The sequence below is a fragment of the Rhinoraja longicauda genome, chromosome 3, assembly GCF_053455715.1.
Source record: "Rhinoraja longicauda isolate Sanriku21f chromosome 3, sRhiLon1.1, whole genome shotgun sequence".
NCBI lineage: Eukaryota > Metazoa > Chordata > Chondrichthyes > Rajiformes > Arhynchobatidae > Rhinoraja > Rhinoraja longicauda.
Genome location: NC_135955.1, coordinates 81,046,368 through 81,070,306, shown reverse-complemented (window position 1 = coordinate 81,070,306; position 23,939 = coordinate 81,046,368).

Sequence of the window (23,939 nt, the reverse complement as noted above, 5' to 3'; positions counted from 1 at the left end):
CCACAGATAATATACTATCAATTCAGTGAAAGAAAACTGATTTTTTTAACAAAAAAATATCAGTTGTATTTGCTAGCATTCTAATAAAGTGATACTTTAACCTGTGTTCAATAAGTTCTGAACAATATTGCTCAATTAAGTACTACTTGCCACACAATTAATTAAGGCACTATGATACAAAATGTGTACCTATAATCTAACTCAATTAACATAACTCTTTATCCCCCTCCCCCTCTAATTTCCCCCCAAAAATACACCCACACCATTTGCTTCATTGGCTCCTACTTGTTGCCAATTCTGATTCATGGAATTCTCTACGTACATCTATCCGCACCAGAAGAACTGCAACATTCCAAGATAGTGTTTTGTCACAACTTTCTGCATAACCTTCTGAAACATAATTATGAATGAACATTAAATATTGATCTTGCCAGGAAAACCCACCTACCGTAAACAACCAAATGCAGTAAAATGTGTGGAAAGGAACTGCAGATGCTGGTTTACACTGAAGATAGACACAAAATGTTGGAACAGCGGGACAGGCAGCATCTCTGAAGAAGGGTCTCGACCTGAAACTTCACCCATTCCTTCTCTCAAGAGATGCTGCCTGTCCCGTTGAGTTACTCCAGCATTTTGTGTTTTTGGAAATACCTCCAAATTGGCATCTGGCTCACCTGGCTCCGTTTTCCAGGGCTCCATTTCCATGATCCTTCTAAAACCCAATGATTTAAACCTTGCTCCCTTGAAACTTGCCATGCCTTGAAACTCATCTGGTTCACTGGCAAATTTGTTATACAATGCATCACCTCTAAAAAAATAACCTGAAAGGGTGTTTGTGTATAAAAAGGAGTAAATGGCAATATTCTAGAAAATTTAATGGTCTGACACCACAAAGGCATAATGGACATTGTTTCTGTATCTGTTACTCTACAATGCACAGGGATTATTTCCCAACATACAGTATTTGCTTTCAATCTTGTGCACATGGTCTACTGTCCTCTTTTGAACATCAACATTACCCCTTATGTTACTATTTAACAAATACTTTGCTTTTCTGTATTTAATTGGATAACTTAGCATTCTTACACATTGTATTCCGCCTTCCACGTTTTTGCATACGTATTCAGCTTGTTCACATTACCCCTGAAGCCTCAACACCTCCCCATATTCACAATCCCATCTAGTTTTCTATCATTGGCAAAATTGGTTAATATGTCATCACGTCCCCTTAACCGAACTGAAGACTTTTAAAAGTGTGAATAGCTGGGACACAAGCACAGAGCCTTGTGACACTGCCTATTAAACTAAGAAGGATCCTTTTATTCCTACTCTTTGCTTTTTTGTTTGTTAACCAATTCGCAATTCATATTCCCCCTAATTCCACCTATGCTAAGCATGGGGGCACATCATCAAAATCCTGCATACACATTCACAAACAGTATATCACATTCGGTAGTTATCCCTTAATTATTTCCACTGGCCACATCCTCAAAGAATTTTAGCAGGTTAGTGAAACTTAATTTTTCTTTCTAAATCCATGCTAACTGTTCTATTGCCATCAGTCCTACTGCCATGCCATCAGTCCTATTATTCCTTTCAAGTTGTTAATTATTGCAAGTTTCATTTTAGATTTCATCTTTTCTCTGTGACTGATGCTAGACTAACAGGTCGTATCCGCTTTCTGAAATAATGGGGTTGCATTTGCAACCCTCAAATACACAATTCTAGAATGTATAGTCATGGTGTCATAGAGTGATACAGTTTGGAAATAGGACTTACGGCCCAACTCACCCACACCACCAACAATGTCCCAGCTAGACTAGTCCCACTTGCCTGTGCTTGGTCCATATCTCTCCATACCTGTCCTATCCATGTACCTGTTTAACTGTTTATTAAACAATGGGATAGTCCCAGGCTCAACTGCCTCCTCTGGCATCTTGTTCCATACACCCACCACCCTTTGTGTGAAAAAGTTACCCCCGGATTCCTATTAAATCTTTTCCCCTTCACCTTGAACCTATGTCCTCTGAAAAAAAACTCACCACCATTAACTCAAACAACACTTAACACTACCTTGGGAAAGCAATCAACGTAAAGAAGAATCTTTTCAACCCCGATCAGTCCTTCATCTCCCTGCTCCCATCAGGCAGAAGATGTAGAAGCGTTAAAGTACATACCATCACTCAGGAACCACTTCCCTTCTGTTATCAGATTTCTCAAAGGTCCTTCCACATGCTAGGCTGCATTCCCGATATTCCATCCTACCTCATTGTGAACATTGGACATTTTCTCTGGAACTGCTACAATCTGAGAAACAATAGCACCAGTACCATTCCCTTCACTCTATCATTTCATGCACAGCATTACCTGTCATACTATTTTAACTATACTTAACTACCATATGAAAAGAAATGGAGAAAAGTGCCAAATAAATAAAAATTGAGAAAAGTATGTTACCAGGATTAGAGGGCTTGAGTTTGAGAGACTGGATTGGCTGAGGCTTCCTTCCTTGGAGCTAAGGTGTCCCAGGGAAGATCTAAAAGAGGTATATAAAACCATGAGGGACATAGATAAGGTGCATAGTCACAGCGTTTTCCCATGGTATGGCCATCCAATACTAGAGAGGATTTGGTTTAGGCTGGGAGGTGCAAGATTTAAGGGGATCAGAGTGGCAACTTTTTCAACTCAAGCTAAATCAAGTTAAGTTTATTGTCATATGCACAAGTATGGTAAGGTACAAGTACAATAAAAATCTTGCTTGTAGCATCATCATAGACTCAGACAACACACAAAAACAAATTATACAAAATTTATACATAACTCACTCATAAATCTTCCAAGACCGTAAATAAAATCCACAGTGCAAAAAAAACTAGACAGTAATGCAAAAAGAACAAGTCCATGATAGTGGAAGAGGTATCCATAGAGTTCCTTTACCAAGATAGGATTAGCGTTGTGCGAGTTTAAGTTTAAGAAGCTGATAGTTGTAGGAATGCAGCTATTCCTGAGCCTGGTGGTGTGCAATTTCAGGCTTCTGCATCTCTTGTCTGACAGTAATAATGAGAAGAGGGCCTCACTCTGATGGTGGGGATCCTTGACGAAAGATACCACTCTCTTGTAGGCAGCACCAGCGGTAGAGTGGCTACCTTACAACACTTGCAGCACCAGATCAGCATAGTTCGAGTCCGGCTATGAGTGCTGTCCCTAAGGAGTTTGCAAGTTCTCCCTGTGACCATGTGGGTTTTCTCCAAGCTCCTCGGTTTCCTCCTACACTAGGTTAATTTGCTTGGCGTATGTGTAAACAATTGTCCCTAGTATATGTAGGATGGTGTTAATGTGCGGGGATCACTGGTCGGTGCGGACCCGGTGGGCTGAAGGGCCTGTTTCTGCACTGTATCTCAAAAAATAAACTAAAAACTAAACTAAACTAAAAAAGATGCTTTCAATGGTAGGGAGGGTATGCCCATGATGGGCTAGGATGAGCCATCCATTCTCTGCAGCCTCTTGCATTACAATGGATTGGAATGCCCATACCAGTTCAGCCATGGATACTTTCTACAATGCATCTGTGGAAGTTTGTTAGAGCATTTGGCGACATGTGAAAGTTGGCGTGCAGGTGCAGCAAGCTAGTCGCATGTTGGTCTTCATAACAATAGGATTTCAGTATAGGAGTAAAGAGGTTCTTCTGCAGTTGTATAAGGCCCTGGTAAGACCATATCTGGAGTATTTTGTACAGTTTTGGTCTCCTAATTTGAGGAAAGACACCCTTGTAATTGAGGCAGTGCAGCGTAGGTTCACGAGATTGATCCCTGGGATGGCGGGACTGTCATATGAGGAAAGATTGAAAAGACTAGGCTTGTATTCACTGGAGTTTAGAAGGATTAGAGGGGATCTTATAGAGACATATAAAATTATAAAAGGACTGGACAAGCTAGATGCAGGAAAAATGTTCCCAATGTTGGGCGAGTCTAGAACCAAGGGCCACAGTCTTAGAATAAAGGGGAGGCCATTTAAAACTGAGGTGAGAAAAAACCTTTTCACCCAGAGAGTTGTGAATTTGTGAAATTCTCTGCCACAGAGGGCAGTGGAGGCCAAATCACTGGATGAATTTAAGAGAGAGTTAGATAGAGCTCTGGGGGCTAGTGAAATCAAGAGATATGGGGAGAAATTGGGCACAGGTTACTGATTGTGGATGATCAGCCATGATCACAATGAATGGCGGTGCTGGCTCGAAGGGCCGAACGGTCTCCTCCTGCACCTATTTTCTATCTATGTTTCTATGTGGAATCTCCGTAAACTTTGCAGGAAATAGAGAATGCCGGGCCCACGACAGGTCATCAGAGATATATTAACATTCAGGAACTTGAGGCTGGTAACTCTCTCCACCTTTCACGCAGAGGGTGGTAGGTATATGGAACAACGTTTCAGAGGAAATGCGGGAGATGAGGAAAATCTACAACTATTAAAAGACATATGGACAAATACATCCATACATTGAACAGATTTAGAGGGATATGGGCCAAATGCAGGCAAATGATCAGCCATGACCACATTGGCTCGAAGGGCTGAATGGCCTCCTCCTGCACCTATTGTCTATTGTCTAAATGGTAGGCAATGTGATCAACATTGATGAGATGGGCCACAGAGCTAGATTCCTTGCTGTGTAACTCAACACTGAGGGGCCAACAGTGGAAAATAAACAACGATTTTAAACCATGGGCAACATAATACATTTTATTGCCATGATGCACAAGCATAAGGCTGGTTTAATTTATTAGAGGAGGGACATTAGGCATAATTACTAATAACCCTTGATAACATGTTAAAACTCTCATTGGAAGGTGACAACATTTGCTACACTTTTCTTTGATATTTTGCATACTATATCACTCCAAAGACGTACAGGTATGTAGGTTAATTGGCTGGGTAAATGTAAAAATTGTCCCTAGTGGGTGTAGGATAGTGTTAATGTACGGGGATCGCTGGGCGGCACGGACTTGGAGGGCCGAAAAGGCCTGTTTCCGGCTGTATATATATGATATGATATGATATTTTAACTGCTACTAAATTGGACATACAAAAAATATATAGATCTTCTCAAAGACTGCTCCACAAAATATTAGTACTTTTATGTGGACAAAAAGGTGATGGTATGGCGAGTCCGAAACTTGTTGGTTGTAAGAGGAGTTTATTGCAGCCGCAATATTCGGATACAGAGTTAAACAACAAGGTAAAGGACAACCAATACAAACTTACTGTCTTCCTTGAAGACTTCGCCGAACTGACTCAATCGGGCGCCAAACGCGCACATGACATCGCTGGCCAATCAGCGATGTCGCTCTCTGGACCAATCCCTATGGTCGCGTTCCCACGTGACCTCGCTGGCCAATCCGAGGGTTCGACGACCTGGACCATTCTCTATGGTCGCTACATGACCCCCCCCAGAACCCGAGGTGCGGAACCTAGCAGGGAGCCGGATTTCGCGACCATAACGAGTACGGAGAGGGACAGCCTGAACCACAGGAGCCGGAGGTTCCGGACTTGGCGGAACAGCCGGAACGAGAGGTTCTGGAGGAACTACCGGAACGGGGGGTCCTGGAGGGACTGCCGGAACGGGGGGTCCTGGAGGAACTGTCGGAACGGGGGGTCCCGTACTGAGCGGAACTAACGGAGGTCGGCCTCTCCTAGGGGTTTGACCGACCAGGACTGGTTGATCCGGGTCCAAATGGGCAGGTTTGAGCCGGGACACCGAGACGAGCTCACTCTTGCCGCAAATGTCTAAGGTGAAGGTAGCCGTTCCCTTACGTAAAACCCGGAACGGCCCTTGATAGACCCTCTGCAACGGGGCGCGATGGGCATCTTTACGCAGAAAAACAAACTCACAGTCCTTCAGGGAAGACGGTTCATGTACCATGGGACACCCATGACGTGAAGTCGGAACTGGAGCCAGGGAGCCCACCCGTTCCCGGAGAGATGCTAACACTGATGGGACTGTAGGCAGCAGGTCTGAAGGGTCCGGAAACAGATCTCCGGGTACTCGAAGTGTCGAGCTATATACTAGCTCTGCGGATGACGCACCGAGATCTGGCTTAGGAGCAGTCCGGATGCCCAAAAGAACCCAAGGGAGTTGGTCTACCCAGTCCGGGCCTTCAAGCCTTGCACTGAGGGACGCCTTAAGTTGGCGGTGGAACCTTTCTACAAGTCCATTTGCTTGGGGGTGATATGCAGTCGTGGGTTGTAACTTGGACCCGTACAGTTCTGCCAGCGCGGCCCAGAGGGACGAAGTGAACTGTGGCCCTCTGTCAGTGGTAATAACTGCCGGGACCCCGAAACGAGCTACCCAATGAAGGGCCAAAGTCCTAGCACAAGACGCTGACGAAATATCAAACAATGGGAAAGCCTCTGGCCACCGGGTGAACCGATCCACCACCGTGAGGAGGTGGGTGTAGCCCCGGGAGGAAGGCAAAGGCCCGACCAAATCCACGTGGATGTGGAAAAAACGAACAGCCGGGACCTCGAAATCCTGTACGGGGGGCTGGACGTGGCGCTGGACTTTAGCGGTCTGACAGGGCACGCAGGAACGTGCCCACCCCGCTACCTGTTTCCGCAGGCCATGCCAGACAAACCTCGCTGCTACCAAGGCAGAGGTGGAGCGGATGGACGGGTGCGCCAGCCCATGAATGGCATCGAAAACCCGGCGCTGAAGGGAGGGCGGTACTACCGGCCTGGGACGGGGAAGAGAAACATCGCACCAGACTTTCGTGCCCTCCGACCCACAAGCTACCTGGGCCAACTTCAATCCCGAAGTGGTGGACCGGTAAGCCGAAACGGTATCCGCTAGGAGCTGTGCCTCCGCAAGCTCCTTGGGATCCACTTCGCAGTCCACCGCCGAAATAGGGGGAAAAGCAGGTCTAGACAGGGCGTCAGCAACGGCATTAAGCTTACCCGCGACATGACGGACATCGGTGGTAAATTCGGAGATAGCGGTCAGGTGCCGCTGCTGGCGGGCCGACCATGGGTCAGACAATTTCAAAAAAGCAAATGTTAATGGCTTGTGGTCCGTAAATGCCACAAATGGGCGGCCCTCGAGGAAGTACCTGAAATGACGAACAGCTAAATAGAGAGCCAGAAGCTCTCGGTCAAATGCGCTATACTTCAGCTCGGCCGAATTTAGTTGCCGGCTGAAAAACGCTAAAGGCTGCCAACGGCCACCGACCTGCTGCTCCAGAACCCCACCCACCGCCACGTCAGAGGCGTCAACCGTCAGGGCCGTGGGGGCGGAGGGGCTCGGATGGACCAACATGGTGGCGTCTGCCAAAGCTGCCTTAGCGGCTGTAAAAGCCGACTCAGCGGTCGGGGACCACAACAACTCTACCGGATTCCCTGCAAGGCATTGGAAGAGTGGGCGCATGACTCGCGCAGCTGCCGGAACGAACCTATGGTAGAAATTAACCATGCCTACGAACTCCTGTAGCCCTTTTACTGTGGTGGGCCTAGGAAATGCCCGGATAGCCTCCACCTTTTCGGGCAAAGGGGAGGCGCCGGCAGGGGTAATTCTGTGCCCTAGAAAATCAAGAGCAGGAAGGCCGAATTGACATTTGGAGGGTTGGATTATGAGCCTGTGGTCTTGGAGCCGCTGGAACACGGTCCGCAAATGGGCCTGGTGTTCCTGCACGGAGGGGCTGGCTACCAGGATGTCGTCTAAATAAATAAACAAAAATGGTAAACCCCGGCCCACACGGTCCATCAGTCGCTGGAAAGCCTGTGCCGCGTTCTTTAAACCGAAAGGCATACGCAACCATTCAAACAACCCGAACGGAGTAATTGTTGCAGTTTTCTGTATGTCCTCCGGTCGCACCGGAATCTGATGGTATCCTCGCACCAAATCGATTTTGGAAAACACCACCGCTCCTTCCAGCCCAGATGAAAAATCCTGTAGGTGCGGTATGGGGTAGCGATCAGCCGTGGTGACAGCATTGAGACGCCGATAATCGCCACATGGTCTCCACCCCCCAGATGCTTTGGAGACCATGTGTAACGGCGAGGCCCACGGGCTGTCAGACTGACGGACAATTCCCATTTCCTCCATTTTCCTGAACTCCGCCCTTGCCACCACCAGTTTGTCTGGCGGTAGTCTCCTGGCCCGAGCGAAAACGAGAGGGCCTTCGGTGCGGATGTGATGGACCACACCGTGCTTAGCCGAAGGCGTGTCAAAACGTTGGACGAGCAGCTCCGGAAACTCTGCCAGAATCGCAGCATACGAGTCGGGGGCCGCGACGACGGCCTGGACAGTAGGGCTGGGCGAGGAGGCGATTGTCGGAGCGACGTGCTCATCTTCGGCGGAGGGTCGGAGGTCGTTACCGCGGACATCAGGAACCAGTGAAAAAGCCCAGAGAAAATCTGCGCCCAGGATCGCTTGTTTGACGTCGGCTATGATGAATGGCCATTCGTACGTGCGGAGGCCTAACACAAGGGACATCTTCCGTGTACCGAAAGTGCGAATTGGGCTGCCATTAACCGCGATGAGGGTGGGACCTGTCTTACCCGATCTGGTTTCGAGGTCGGTCGGCGGCACTATGCTGACGATGGCTCCCGTGTCTACCAAAAATTCTGTGTCCGTGAATCGATCATGGACATAGAGGCGCCGGTTCTGGCCAATCGTAACTGCCCCTATGTACGATCGGCCGAGGCATTTCCCGCGAAGGTACAAGGCAAACGACAGTTGCGGGATTCGTTACCCCATCGTAGGTGATAATAGCACCAGCCGCGCTTGTGCGGATCTTTTTGGCGGGCTTTCTGAGAATTGGCGGGAGACATGGCGCCATCTTGCCGTCGCTGTGGCGTGGTCACTGATGTCGAGACTTTGTTGATCGAACCACTCGCCTTGTTTTTTGCCGCTATGAGCGCGTCCGCTTTCGCTGCATATGCTTCGGGGTCCTTAAAAGAACAATCCGTGAGCAGCAGTCGGACATCCTCGGGAAGTTTCTCGCGGAATGCCTGCTCGAACATAGGGCAATCCGTATGCTCACCGGCTAGCATCATCATTTCGGCCATGAGGACGGAAGGCAGTTGGTCTCCAAGATCCGGTAGGTGCAGAAGTTTTGCCGCACCACCATGCTTATAAAACCCGAAGGTTCGCAGTAATACTTTCTTCATGGCCTCGTACTTGTTTTCCGCAGGTGGATTCACGATGAACCGCATCACGCGCTTGGTTGTGTCCGGCGATAGAGCGCTGACGAGGTAGAAGTACTTCGTGGATTCATCCGACACCTTCTTTATATGAAATTGAGCCTCGGCGTGGATAAACCAAGCTTGCGGTGCGTGCGTCCAAAACAACGGTAGATGAATGCCTGCCGCGCTTGACTCCGGTGTGCCCTGCTCGGTCATCGTCAACGAGGCGTCGGGTTCCTGCTCAGTCGGTGATCGTCCAGATCACGTCGGGGTCACCAATATGGCGAGTCCGAAACTTGTTGGTTGTAAGAGGAGTTTATTGCAGCCGCAATATTCGGATACAGAGTTAAACAACAAGGTAAAGGACAACCAATACAAACTTACTGTCTTCCTTGAAGACTTCGCCGAACTGACTCAATCGGGCACCAAACGCGCACATGACATCGCTGGCCAATCAGCGATGTCGCTCTCTGGACCAATCCCTATGGTCGCGTTCCCACGTGACCTCGCTGGCCAATCCGAGGGTTCGACGACCTGGACCATTCTCTATGGTCGCTACAATGGTGCGGATTTCAATTAAAAATCAAGCTGCATTTATCAACAATTTTTTTCATCTATATACCTCCCTCTTGATGCTGCGTGGCCCACTGAGTTCATCCAGCACTTTGTGTTTTGCTCAAGATTCCAGTATCTGCAGTTCTTTGTGTACCATCCTCTTTTGTTTTGATTTTGTGACCAATCAAAATCTAATTTAATAAACTAATAACTAAAATGTATAATATTTTGATTTATTCACAAAATGCTGGAGTAACTCAGCAGGTCAGGCAGCATCTCGGGAGAGAAGGAATGGGTGACGTTTCGGGTCGAGACCCTTCTTCAGTCTGATGTCGGGGGTGGGACAAAGGAAGGATATAGGTGGAGACAGGAAGATAGAGGGAGATCTGGGAAGGAGGAGGGGAAGGGAGGGACAGAGGAGCTATCTGAAGTTGGAGAAGTCGACGTTCATACCACCGGGCTGCAAACTGCCCAGGCGAAATATGAGGTGCTGCTCCTCCAATTTCCGGCAGGCCTCACTATGGCACTGGAGGAGGCCCATGACAGAGAGGTCAGACTGGGAATGGGAGGGGGAGTTAAAGTGCTGGGCCACCGGGAGATCAGTTGCGTTAATGCGGACCGAGCGCAGGTGTTCAGCGAAGCGATCGCCGAGCCTGCGCTTGGTTTCGCCGATATAAATAAGTTGACATCTAGAGCAGCGGATGCAATAGATGAGGTTGGAGGAGGTGCAGGTGAACCTCTGTCTCACCTGGAAAGACTGTTTGGGTCCTTTGATGGAGTTGAGGGGGGAGGTAAAGGGACAGGTGTTGCATCTCGTGCGGTTGCAAGGGAAAGTGCCCGGGGTTGGGGTGGTTTGGGTAGGAAGGGACGAGTGGACCAGGGAGTTACGGAGGGAACGGTCTCTGCGGAACGCAGAGAGGGGAGGGGATGGGAAGATATGGCCAGTGGTGGGGTCCCGTTGTAGGTGACGGAAATGTTGGTGGATGATATGTTGGATCCGCTGGCTGGTGGGGTGGAAGGTGAGAACGAGGGGGATCCTGTCCTTGTTGCGAGTGGGGGGAGGGGGAGCAAGAGCGGAGCTGCGGGATGTAGAAGAGACCCTAGTGAGAGCCTCGTCTATAATGGAGGAGGGGAAGCCCCGTTTTCTGAAGAACGAGGACATCTCGGAAGCCCTAATCTGAAACACCTCATCCCGGGCGCAGATGCGGCGTAGACGGAGGAATTGGGAGTAGGGGATAGAATCAATACATGTATAAAATCAATACATTAAAAATTAAACATTTTATTAAAATAATACACACAAAAAAAATTACTGAACCGAGTTTCTCCAATAGAAGTTTCCAAATATTGTCCAAGTTGTCAAAAGCAATCTCCCTACTTTGTTCTTTGCTATTAGTGTCTATGTGGTGGATTGTCAACCTGTAAGGTGCTTAAGCTGTTTAAGGGCCTGACTGCCTATTTTAATTAATAATTTTTACTTTACAAATGTAATCTTTTTGTAATAAAGCTGAGAATTTGAGATTGAAGAGCATAAAGATTAAAATCTAAATATTTGAAAATTAAGGTTTTTTATCTATTTACAGGTGCCAGTACATCGTACTGTCATTAAAAAAAAACACTGGTTTGGTGCAAAAGAAGTTCTTCCAAACCTATTGAATGTTGGCAATTATTTTTGGTCTCACATGTTTTGTTACATTCAGCCTTACTTTAACTCAGCCATTTCAAAATCATCAGCTAAGGTCTATTCGGGAGAGTTTCCTTGATCTTTAACCCTACTTAACTCAACAAGTTCAAGCTTTAATGATTTTTACTTTACCACAATAACTTCAAGCATATTGTCCCTGGTAGTTATTCTTATTGTATCATGTCACTGATAGTGGTCTGGTTTACGGAAAAGCTGGACCTATATGTCTCAGTGATAGATAATCAATAGTTGAACGTCAGGGGGAATATCTTTTGGTCTATTAGCAACAATTGGTTTTGGCTCAGCAAATTCAAGGTCATTCATAGAATCTCCTTGATATCACTTAGTCTTCAAAAAATGGAGTTGTCACAGCTAACACTTGCTGGAAGCGAATCTGGAGGCTTTTACGTGCATTTGTGATGGGGTTGTCCGGTAATGAAACCCTTATGGGACTTTTGCTCTGTGGCTCAATTACATTTTTAATGATATGAAAGCCACAGAACACTTCTCACTTTTAAAGTGATAACTATGCATTGATTTTCACAAGTGACACTGCATTTTACAATAGAAATCGCATGATCACCATGTACTCAAAAGAATGAAAGATAGATTTACATGTTAATTTTGTGAACATGCAACATTTCTAATATTTGTGCACTACAAATACCATTAATAAATGACATTTTTTGGCATCAGAACAAAAAATTGGAAAGTCAGAAAGAAAGCAGAAATTATTTTTCACCTTGAAAACAACCACATGAGATGTACTACTTGAGCCATTGTCAAATCATGTGTTGTTAACTGACTTGAAAATTTCCTCTTGGCTGATGTCAAAACTTGTTTGCAGCTGTATGAATGATTTAATATCTTGCATGCAGTTCTCAAAGACATTCTAATTGGTTTCTTCTACTGTAAAGTCATTGACTGTAACCATTTAACACACTGAGGCCACCTATCCACGTCCAGTGCATTTAATAAGGCATTGCAGCAATTTCAGCTGTCTTTCATTTAGTTTTTTGCCATTTTCAATTATACCTTTCCACCCTACTATTTGTGTAATTTTCAAATCTGTCTGAACTGACTTGTACTGCTGTTCACTACTGCACTGCATGACAGATTACCTGACAAGCCATATCTGTTCAGCCCAGAAATGTGCAATAACACAGGGTCATGACTCTATCACATGTTGTGTACTTTATTTCCTCACAGTTCACTGAAGGCTGTCATCTGTTTTTTTCAACTACCCATTGCCATATTATGCATTAACCACTAGTTTGCTGAACTGTCTTTGCAGCTGCCCAGAATCTATCCATTACGTAACATAGTAGATAGATTATTCCATAGGCAACAGGCTAAAATATTTTTTTTAAACCTCAGATCAAGGTATTGTAGACACAAAGAACTGCAGATGCTGGGTTGCAAAACAATAGGCGATGTTTTAGGTCTGAAGAAAGGTCCCAACCCTATCCATGTTTGTCTGGCCTGCTGAGTTACTCCAGCACTTTTTCAGATCATGAAAAGACAGAATGAGATATCAAATAAATACAGTGACTATAACTGGATTATAAAAGATGCTTCTGAAAATATTCACTGCTAAAAAGAACAATATCATTGTAACACATCTAAAACAAACCAGATAGCACTGCTCACTATTCATTTATTACATATTTACAATTAAATACAACTTTAAAAAATGTTGACTTGAAATTCAAATGGTTAACAAAGATGTAAAGAAACTAATTTCACAATTTCATGTAAAAGAATTGTAATGTAAAATAATCTAATGTGGAAATGAACTGAAAAGCTTTTGAAATAATCTTTGTTTTTTCACTTATTATTTTCAGGAGCATCTTTTATGATCTATGTATAGATACTGAATTTGTCTGATATCCCATTCTATCATAACCATAGCTGAACTCATTTATTTTTACTTTTTATTTTGTTGCTTACAGAAGTGACTTATCTATGTTAATAAACATTTTGCGCAAATTCTTATCAGTCATAGAGTCATCCAGCATGGAAACAAGCCCTTCAAACCAACTTACCCATGCCGACGAAAATGCTGAAGATGGGTCTCGACACGAAACGCCACCCATTTCTTCTCTCCAGAGATGCTGCCTGTCCCGTTGAGTTACTCAAGCATTTTGTGTCTATCCCCATCTACATTAGTTCCATCTGTCTGCGTTTGGTCCATATCTCTCTAAACCTTTCCTATCCATGTACCTGTCATTTAATTGAACATGTTACTTACACTGGAATCATACAAAATCCCATCATGGAGAAGATTATTCGGCCTGCTCTACCTGTGTTGAATCTTTGCACATGTACAATTGCAAGTCTGCATCCAATTTCTCCCTGTAAGTCTGCACACCAGTGCTTTTTATATCCGATTGTCTTTTGAAAGATTCATGGTAGTATCATTCTTGCACTGTATTTCAAATAATCTGTATAAATATATAATTCTTTATTTTTTTTCTTGTTTTTATTTACTTGTTCAGGCAAAGTATATCATTCCCTTTCTTAACCACCTTTTCAACTTGACCTTTTTAGTTTTTAGCTTTGTTTCAGAGATACAACATGGAAACAGGCCCTTGGGCCCACTGGGTCCAGGCTGACCATCAATCACCCATTCACATTAGTTCTATGTTATCCCACGCTCACATCCACCCCCGACACACACTACGGACAATTTACAGACGCCAATTAACCTACAAACTTGCACATCTTCAGGATGTGTGAGGGATCCAGTGACCACATCCAGAGAAAATGGTCGCAGGGGGAACAGGCAAACTCCACACAAAACAGTCCCCCAGGTCAGGATCAAATCTGGGGTCTCCGGCGTTGTGCGACAACAGCTCTACTAGCTGTGCCACTGTGCCATCCTTTTCATGCAAAGGTCTGTAAAGATGTACCAAAAGAAAACAACACAAGAAAAAAATAGATAATCGGTACCTAGTGACTAACCGGTGACTAGTGTAGCTGGGTCATGTGACTAGTGTAGCTGGGACATGTTGGCCGGTGTGGACAAGTTGGGCTGAAGGGCCTGTTTCCACACTGTATCACTCAATGACTCCATAACCTCGACCCCTGAAAACTACTTTGCCATTCAACATGATCATGAACGATTTGTTCCAGGCCTCAGTTCCTCTTCTGTGCCAGTTCCTATTGCTTTAAATTATCTGATTTTTCGAATATTTATGTAACATTCTGGTGGATACTTGCTTGCATAAAATATTACCAATTAGGATAAACTGCTTCTTCACATTTTTCCTCCTAAAATGCATCACCTAAGATAGATTGCACTGCAACAAGATTATATTGCTCATTCTGAGCAGGGTTTAAACCAGCCTAGCAGGCAGATGGGAAGCTGAACCTAGATTCAGCTCCAAAAAGAATAAAAGATACAAAAAACTTAAAATATAAAACGGAAACTGATGGAGATACTCAGCAGGTCAGGCAGCATCTTTGGAGAGAGAAACAGAGTTAATCTTTCAGAACAGTAAACTTCCATCCCATTCATAGCAGCCAGATGGCAAGTGCATAAAAGGTGAGGTTAGCTATTGTAAGGCATCGAAAGCTTAAATATTCCGGAAACCTGGTATGAGTACAAAAAGTGTTGGGTGAAATTAAGAAAGAAATTAGGAAAACAAAGAGAGGGCATGAGAAAATACTGGCACGTAAAACCAAACAAAATTCAGAGGTTTTATAAATATTTAAAGAAGGAAGAATAACAAAGGGAAGAATATCACAAATTGCTGGAGTAATTCAAAGGGTCAGGCAGCATCTCAGGAATGGGTGATGTTTCGGGATGAGACCCTTCTTCAGACTGATGAATCTTTGGTCAGTCTGAAGAAGGGTCTCGAACCGAAACGTTACCCATTCCTTCGCTCCTGAGATGCTGCCTGACCCATTGAGTTACTCCAGCATTTTTGTGATACCTTTGATTTGTACCAGCATCTGCAGTTATTTTCCTACACAAAGGGAAGAATATGGTCTATTGAGGATCAAAACAGGTAAATGTTGAGCAGAGGACATGGGCAGTTTCTCAATTAATACTTTAAACAATCTATACAAAATGGAGGTGAAATGACCACATGTCAAGTGTTGGGACGGATAAACATGTTAGAGTGCACAGTGGTGCAGCGGTAGAATTGTTGCCTTACAGCACCAGAGACCCCGGTTCGATCCTGACTACAAATGCTATCTGTACAGAGTTTGTATGTTCTCCCTGTGACACCGAGGGTTTTCACTGGGTGTTCCGGTTTACTCCCAGACTCCAAAGTGTGTGGGTTTGTTGGTTAATTGACTTCTGTAAATTGCAAATTGTCCCCAGTGTGTAGGATAGTGCTCGTGTACTGGTCAGAGCGAACTCAGTGGGACGAAGAGCCTGTTTCCACACTGTATATCTAAAATCTATAGTCGAAAGACAAGAACTTGCAGATGCTTTATCGAAATGTATAAGATTATTAAGGGGTTGGACATGTTAGAGGCAGGAAACATGTTCCCAATGTTGGGGGAGTCCAGAACAAGGGGCCACAGTTTACGAATAAGGGGTAGGCCATTTCGAACGGAGATGAGGAAAAACGTTTTCAGTCAGAGAGTTGTGAATCTGTGGAATTCTCTGCCTCAGAAGGCAGTGGAGGCTAATTCTCTGAATGCATTCAAGAGAGAGCTAGATAGAGCTCTTAAGGATAGCGGAGTCAGGGGGTATGGGGAGAAGGCAGGAACGGGGTACTGATTGAGAATGATCAGCCATGATCACATTGAATGGCGGTGCTGGCTCGAAGGGCCGAATGGCCTACTCCTGCACCTATTGTCTATTGTCTATTGTCTAACTAGAGTTCATCGGGCTGAAGGTACACAAAAGCTTGAAAGCATGTACTGTACCAGCAGACCCAGGGACAGCTTACACTGCTCTGCTGTCAGGCTTCCAAACAATCGTCCAATAGCTAGGATGTAGTCCTGACCTTCCAATCTAACTCATTGTGGACATTGGACTTTTTCTATGGAACTGCACTGTTGAAAAACTTTATTCTGCACTCTGGTATTTTTCTCTTTGATCTACCTATTTTTCTTGTGAATGGCTTGATTATATTCATGTACTGTATAGTATTATCTGATTTAATTGGATAGCATGCAAAAGCTTTTCTTTGTATTTCTGCACACATGACAATAATAAACCAATACCAATGAAAGAAGGAAATAGTCGGGCCCTGACAATCACTTTTTAATTGTCTCTCACTGCAGAAATTGTGCCAGAGCATTTCGGTTTTGCAATCTTCTTTGGGTGTACAAATTGTACCAGAGAATTTGCTGACTGATCTGTGGTTTAAAAATGAAGATGAGATAAAATGAATAAACACGGGTCTTTTAGCTTAATCTCTGTGATGGGATAATTATTGGAATCAATTCTGAGAGAGACTATAACTTTTCCTTGAGAAAGCTATATTTTAATCAAGTAGTCAGCATCATTGTTAAGGAAACGTCATATTTAACTAACATTGTTGGAATTTGTGAGGAGGTAGCATGAAGGGTTGATGAGGGTAGTGTGTTTGATTATTCTGTATGGATTTTAACTTATCCACACATGGCAGATTGGTCAAAGAGGTAAAGGACATGAAAGAAATCAGCAATTTGGATCCTAAGTTGGCTGTGTGCCCAGAAGCAAAGGATAATGGTTGATGCGCCCTTTGGTGTTTGGAAGCCTTTTACCCATGGAGTCCTATAGAGCTGTGTGCTTCCCTTTGTATTATTTGTTAAAAAACCTGGATTTAAATACAGGGGATCTGCAGATGGTTTGTACATTGTTTGTTTCGTTGATAGTGACAAGGAGTCTACAGGAAGATAGGTAGCGACTCTGTCCAGGGACCCCGACAGTCCTTTCAGGTTAGGCAGAGGTTCACTTGCACATCCTCCAACCTCATCTACTGTATCCGTTGTTCAAGATGTGGACTCTTATACATCGGCGAGACCAAACGCCGACTGGGCGATCATTTCACGGAACCCTTCGCTCAGCCCGCCTGAACATACCTGATCTCCCAGTTGCTGGACACTTTAATTCTCCTTCCCATTCTTACACAGACTTTTCTGTCCTCGGTCTCCTCCATTGTCAGAGTGAGGCTAAACACAAATTGGAGGAACAGCATCTCATATTTTGCTTGGGCAGCTGACAAGTTGCCAAGTTCACCTCCAGTTTAAATTCCATTTGGAATATTTTGGAGGACCAAGAACTAAGAACCCAGTGGTATGAATATTGATCTCTTTCACTTCAGGTAGCTCCGGAATTCCCTCTCTGTCTATCCTTCCTCCACCCAAGTTGCACTAGCTTCTCATTTTCACCCTACAAACAGCTTACAATGGCCTAATTGCTTTATCATCGTTACTTTTTTACATATCTTTCATTCATTGTTCTTTATCTCTCCACATCAACGTTTACATCTCTCATTTCCCTTATCCCTAACCAGTCTGAAGAAGGGTCTCGACCCGAAACATCACCCATTCCTTCTCTCCAGAGATGCTGCCTGTCCTGCTGAGTTACTCCAGCTTTTTGTGTCTATCGACAGGAAGATTGAAATGGTCTGGTAGGTGGACAGAATAGGTGCAAATAAAATTCAATCCAGAGAACTATGAGGTTGCGTATTCGGGAAGATTCCACATAAGAGAGGAAGACACAGTAAACAGAGGATACTGAGAGAAATGGAAGAGCAGAGAAACCTTATTCTATAATTCATAGTATCATAAAAATGTCAAGACTGGATAATGAGGAAGTAAAAAGGCTTATGGAATACTTTTCTTTATTAGCTGAAGCTTAATAGAGCATTACAGTATAAAACACTAGTTAGGCCACAGTTTGAGTATTATATAAATTTCTAGTCCACATTACAGCACTGTGGTTGGACTGGACAGGTCATAGAGGAGCTTTAACACGATCTTGCTCGGTTTGGAAAATTTTAGCTTTAAGGAAAGATTGAATAGACTGTGATTATTTTCGTCAGAAAAGGAGGATGAGGAGACATTTAATTGAGATGCATAAAGCTATGAGAGGCCTAGATAGATTAAATAGGGTGGACCTATACCTTGTCAATAGTATAAAAAAGCAATGAGACATAGATTTAAAGTCACTGGTCGAAGAGTTAGAAGAGCTGATGACCAAAAAATGTTTTTATTCCGGTAGTTTGAGGGGTCACACTCCCTGGAAGAATGGTAGAGGCATTCTGTGCTGGAGGGTTACTTTTAAATTTAAAGATACAGTGCAGAAACAGGTCCTTTGATCCACCATGTCTGCGCCGACCAGTGATCCCCACACATTAACACTACTCCATTCACACTAGAGAGAACTTTACATTTATACATTTATAGCAAGCCAATTAACCTATCAACCTGTACGTCTTTGGAGTGTGGGAGGAAACTGAAGATCTCGAACAAAACCCAGATAGGTCATGGAGGAAACATACAAACTCTGTACAGACAAGTACCCGTGATCAGGATCGAATCCGTGTCTCTAGCGCTGTAAGGCAGTAGCTCTACCGTTACTCCACCATGCCAACGAAATGGTAAGGAAGAGCGTCTACTTTTCAAATGGCAGAGACACGATGGGACTAAATATACATTTTAAATTGCATGTAGCATGTATGTGCCAAATTTCTTTATATCTCCTTGAAGTAATTTCTTTTAAAAAAAAGTTATTTTTTATTTTGCCAAAGTTTATTCCATTCCCAGTTCTGAAATTGATCCTTCTTATATCAAAGTTCCAATCATGTTTGAACAACAAAATAAATGCATAGGTCCCAATTTGGGGACCATACTATATACTTTCTAAAGTCAAAATGTATGCATTTACTACTACTCTCTGTCTCTTACCACATAGTCAGTTATGTAGCATAGTCACCACCATCCCTTTAATCCCATGTGTTTCTGTTTTAAAATATGTTATGCAATACTCCGTCCAATTCATTTTCAAAATCCAGATATACCACATCAATCATACTATTATTAACACCCCTCCCATTACTTCATCAGCAAACTGAATCCTCATCCCTACTCTAATGCATTCAAAAATAATCTTTCATTATCAAATAAATTGGCCATCTGTTTTTAACTCATGCTTGTATAAGTGAGCTTTTAATATTGTCCTTGATTGCGCTCTCTGGAATAAACCAGGATATTGTACCATGCATGGTACCTGCCCTGTAGTTCAAGGTTTATCTGTATTACATTTTTGAAAATGTTTACAGCATTTGTATTCATTCATTTCACTGGTCCAATTTGTATATCTGAAGAGCCACTGCCTTTGCTTTTGCTACCTTTGCTTCCTTCGGCATTCCAGAACAGATCTCATCCTGAATGAACGACTTGACATTTGTATATATTTATAAGTTCATAAAGTTCATAATTTATGATAGGAGTAGAATTAGGCCATTCGGCCCATCAAGTCTACTCCGCCATTCAATCATGGCTGATCTACCTCTCCCTCCTAACCCCATTCTCCTGCCTTTTTTGTGAAGTTAAGTATTTCTAAAATTATCATATTTCCACATCAATTTGATACCAATTTATTTAGTGAGGATTCAATGTACACAATAGACAATAGACAATAGACAATAGACAATAGACAATAGACAATAGGTGCAGGAGTAGGCCATTCAGCCCTTCGAGCCAGCACCGCCATTCAATGCGATCATGGCTGATCACTCTCAATCAGTACCCCGTTCCTGCCTTCTCCCCATACCCCCTCACTCCGCTATCCTTAAGAGCTCTATCCAGCTCTCTCTTGAAAGCATCCAACGAACTGGCCTCCACTGCCTTCTGAGGCAGAGAATTCCACACCTTCACCACTCTCCGACTGAAAATGTTCTTCCTCATCTCCGTTCTAAATGACCTACCCCTTATTCTTAAACTGTGGCCCCTTGTTCTGGACTCCCCCAACATTGGGAACATGTTTCCTGCCTCTAATGTGTCCAATCCCCTAATTATCTTATACGTTTCAATAAGATCCCCCCTCATCCTTCTAAATTCCAGTGTATACAAGCCTAATTGCTCCAGCCTTTCAACATACGACAGTCCCGCCATTCCGGGAATCAACCTAGTGAACCTACGCTGCACGCCCTCAGTAGCAAGAATATCCTTCCTCAAATTTGGAGACCAAAACTGCACACAGTACTCCAGGTGCGGTCTCACCAGGGCCCGGTACAACTGTAGAAGGACCTCTTTGCTCCTATACTCAACTCCTCTTGTTACGAAGGCCAACATTCCATTGGCTTTCTTCACTGCCTGCTGTACCTGCATGCTTCCTTTCAGTGACTGATGCACTAGGACACCCAGATCTCGTTGAACATCCCCTCTTCCTAACTTGACACCATTCAGATAATAATCTGCCTTTCTATTCTTACTTCCAAAGTGAATAACCTCACACTTATCTACATTAAACTGCATCTGCCATGTATCCGCCCACTCACACAACCTGTCCAAGTCACCCTGCAGCCTTATTGCATCTGCCTCACAATTCACACTACCCCCCAGCTTAGTATCATCTGCAAATTTGCTAATGGTACTTTTAATCCCTTCATCTAAGTCATTAATGTATATCGTAAATAGCTGGGGTCCCAGCACCGAACCTTGCGGTACCCCACTGGTCACTGCCTGCCATTCCGAAAGGGACCCATTTATCCCCACTCTTTGCTTTCTGTCTGTCAACCAATTTTTTATCCATGTCAGTACCCTACCCCCAATACCATGTGCTCTAATTTTGCCCACTAATCTCCTATGTGGGACCTTGTCGAAGGCTTTCTGAAAGTCGAGGTACACCACATCCACTGACTCTCCCCTGTCAATTTTCCTAGTTACATCCTCAAAAAATTCCAGTAGATTTGTCAAGCATGATTTCCCCTTCGTAAATCCATGCTGACTCGGAATGATCCTGTTACTGCTATCCAAATGCTCAGCAATTTCATCTTTTATAATTGACCCTCTTTACCCCAGATGAAGAATACATATCAATGCAGATGAAGTAAAATTATTTGCTTTTTTCGGCTTTACTTTACATGATCTTCAGTTACATCTGGCTGTAAAACTGTTAGTGTCACATCACCAGCTGAAAATCCATAACCTTATCTCTGAATTATAATGTACACTGGTTGCATTAAACGAAGGCAAAGCCACTTCGCATCAGTTATTATAACTGGCATATCCGAACATTATCCGAACATTAATCAGTTTTATAAGTTGTAAACAATGCTGAAGATACACTTTGCAGATTTATGTGATCAAAGCCAGAATGTCAGGTGATAGGGGATGTTGGCAAGAATTGATGTTTCTATATAAAAAAAAGTGATCAGTGTGATGAAATCATCTCTATATATTTTGAAAAGAATAAAAGTACCAGAACTGTTAAAAAAAAATTGTATTCAGACCAGATCATATGTCGAAGATTTAATTTAATTTCTGCAAGTGCTTGAAAATTCGGCATGTTTCGGTTAGATTCTGCACTGTGGTTGTGTGAGCTTGGGGTGAAATATGTAGATTCTGCTTGTGCTGTTCCCTTTTCACAGTGCCAGTCTTGGGCCAAACACCAGGCTCAGAAATGTATGAAATTCATCAAGGCCTCACGAACGGTGGCTGATCCAGAACATGTGGGGCACTCCTGGCAGCACAAAGCACATTCCTACATTTGCGGGCTCTGCATGATTTTGCAAATAGCTCCAGTTTCCCTGGATATGACCTGCTGCCGAGAGTCAAGCTGCTGTGTAAACAAAAAAGTCTCCCGAATCACAAGTTTTTAAAAAAACTTTCAACACCAATGGCCATTTGCTCAGTTGTTTTTACCCAATTAGTCTTTTTTTTAAATTGTAGTCCTTAAAGTCAAATCATTTTCTATATATTATTAATTTCACCAAATATATCATAATCTCATTACAAAAATGTTGAAGTTTTGTATTATATTTGTTTTAAAATATCTGCTTCAGTAGAGTTGATTAAAGTCCTAATATGGTATCGTACTGTTGATCAGAACATGCATGATTCACCATCAGATAAAAACATAAGAATGCAAGAATTAGAAAATAATTCCTCACCCTGTACAGGCCCACCATTAGAGTTGTTCATCAAGACACAATCAGTACATTCTCAGTATTTTTTCCCACACCATCTTATATGTGTCCTTGCAGAACCTATCACTTGGATGGGAAAATAAATAAAGCCAAAGATGCTGGAATCGGAAACAAAAATAGAAATGCTGGAAGAACTCTGTTGGTCAAGTAGCATCTGTGGGAAGAAAAAATAGTTGGCGTTTTGAATCAGGGACCCTTGCTCAGAACTTGGAAAGAGTGGAGAGGTTTACAGGAAAACCTAATTGAATTCTAAAGATCCAAATCAAGTTTCCTCATAAGTTAAATTTAACTTGATCCATCTCACAATAACGCAGGAATAAAGGATTAAGTCCCTTACATCTGCTCCTACATTTGATGTGATAATGACAGTCTGAAGAAAGGTCTCAACCCGCAACGTCACCCATTCCTACAATCTAGATATGCTGCCCATCCTGCTGAGTTACTCCAGCATTTTGTGTCTATCTTAGATCAATAATCTAGTTCCAGAAACTCACCTTTCATTCATTTACCACAATGCCTTTGGTTGACTAAAACATAGTAATTTCAGAATAATTGACTTTGTATCAATTGCTATTTGGGGAAGAAATTTCCAAACTTTTATTGACCTTTTTCTGCATTAGTAATTCCCAACGACTAAAGGTTTTACAGGGAGTGTATTTCAGAGAATGTCCCCAGTACTGACTTCCTATTCACCCAACTTCAATATCAGGTGTTTGATCTCTTCATCTTTGGTGGACATGATAGAGGAGGAAAGAGAGGTCCTCCATGTGAAGGGTTGCAGTTTGACCGTAAAGTAGGTGTACGGAGAGATCAAGCCCAGTCAATACGATATGAAGTACATCGAACATCAATATAACAGCACTACCAAAAGCTTAAGAACATCAATTGTCAAGATCATTGAAGTCATCAACAAGTTCAATTTCTCTGTAATTGCATCACTTGCCTTGCATACCGACCATGCAATGCATCTACAACATTCCCTTAACAATAATTGCTATTAATCAGGAACACCTCCATAATATTCATATGCTACACTGTGCCCTTATATAACTATCTTTCCAGACAATAGACAATAGACAATAGGTGCAGGAGTAGGCCATTCTGCCCCTCGAGCCAGCACCGCCATTCAATGCGATCATGGCTGATCACTCTCAATCAGTACCCCGTTCCTGCCTTCTCCTCATACCCCCTCACTCCGCTATCCTTAAGAGCTCTATCCAGCTCTCTCTTGAAAGCATCCAACGAACTGGCCTCCACTGCCTTCTGAGGCAGAGAATTCCACACCTTCACCACTCTCTGACTGAAAAAGTTCTTCCTCATCTCCGTTCTAAATGACATAACACACAGACACTCACTGACATATATTCCACTCACTTGCACTTGTAGTGTACAATCATTGTCATTATACTGATGGAGAAAGTCTG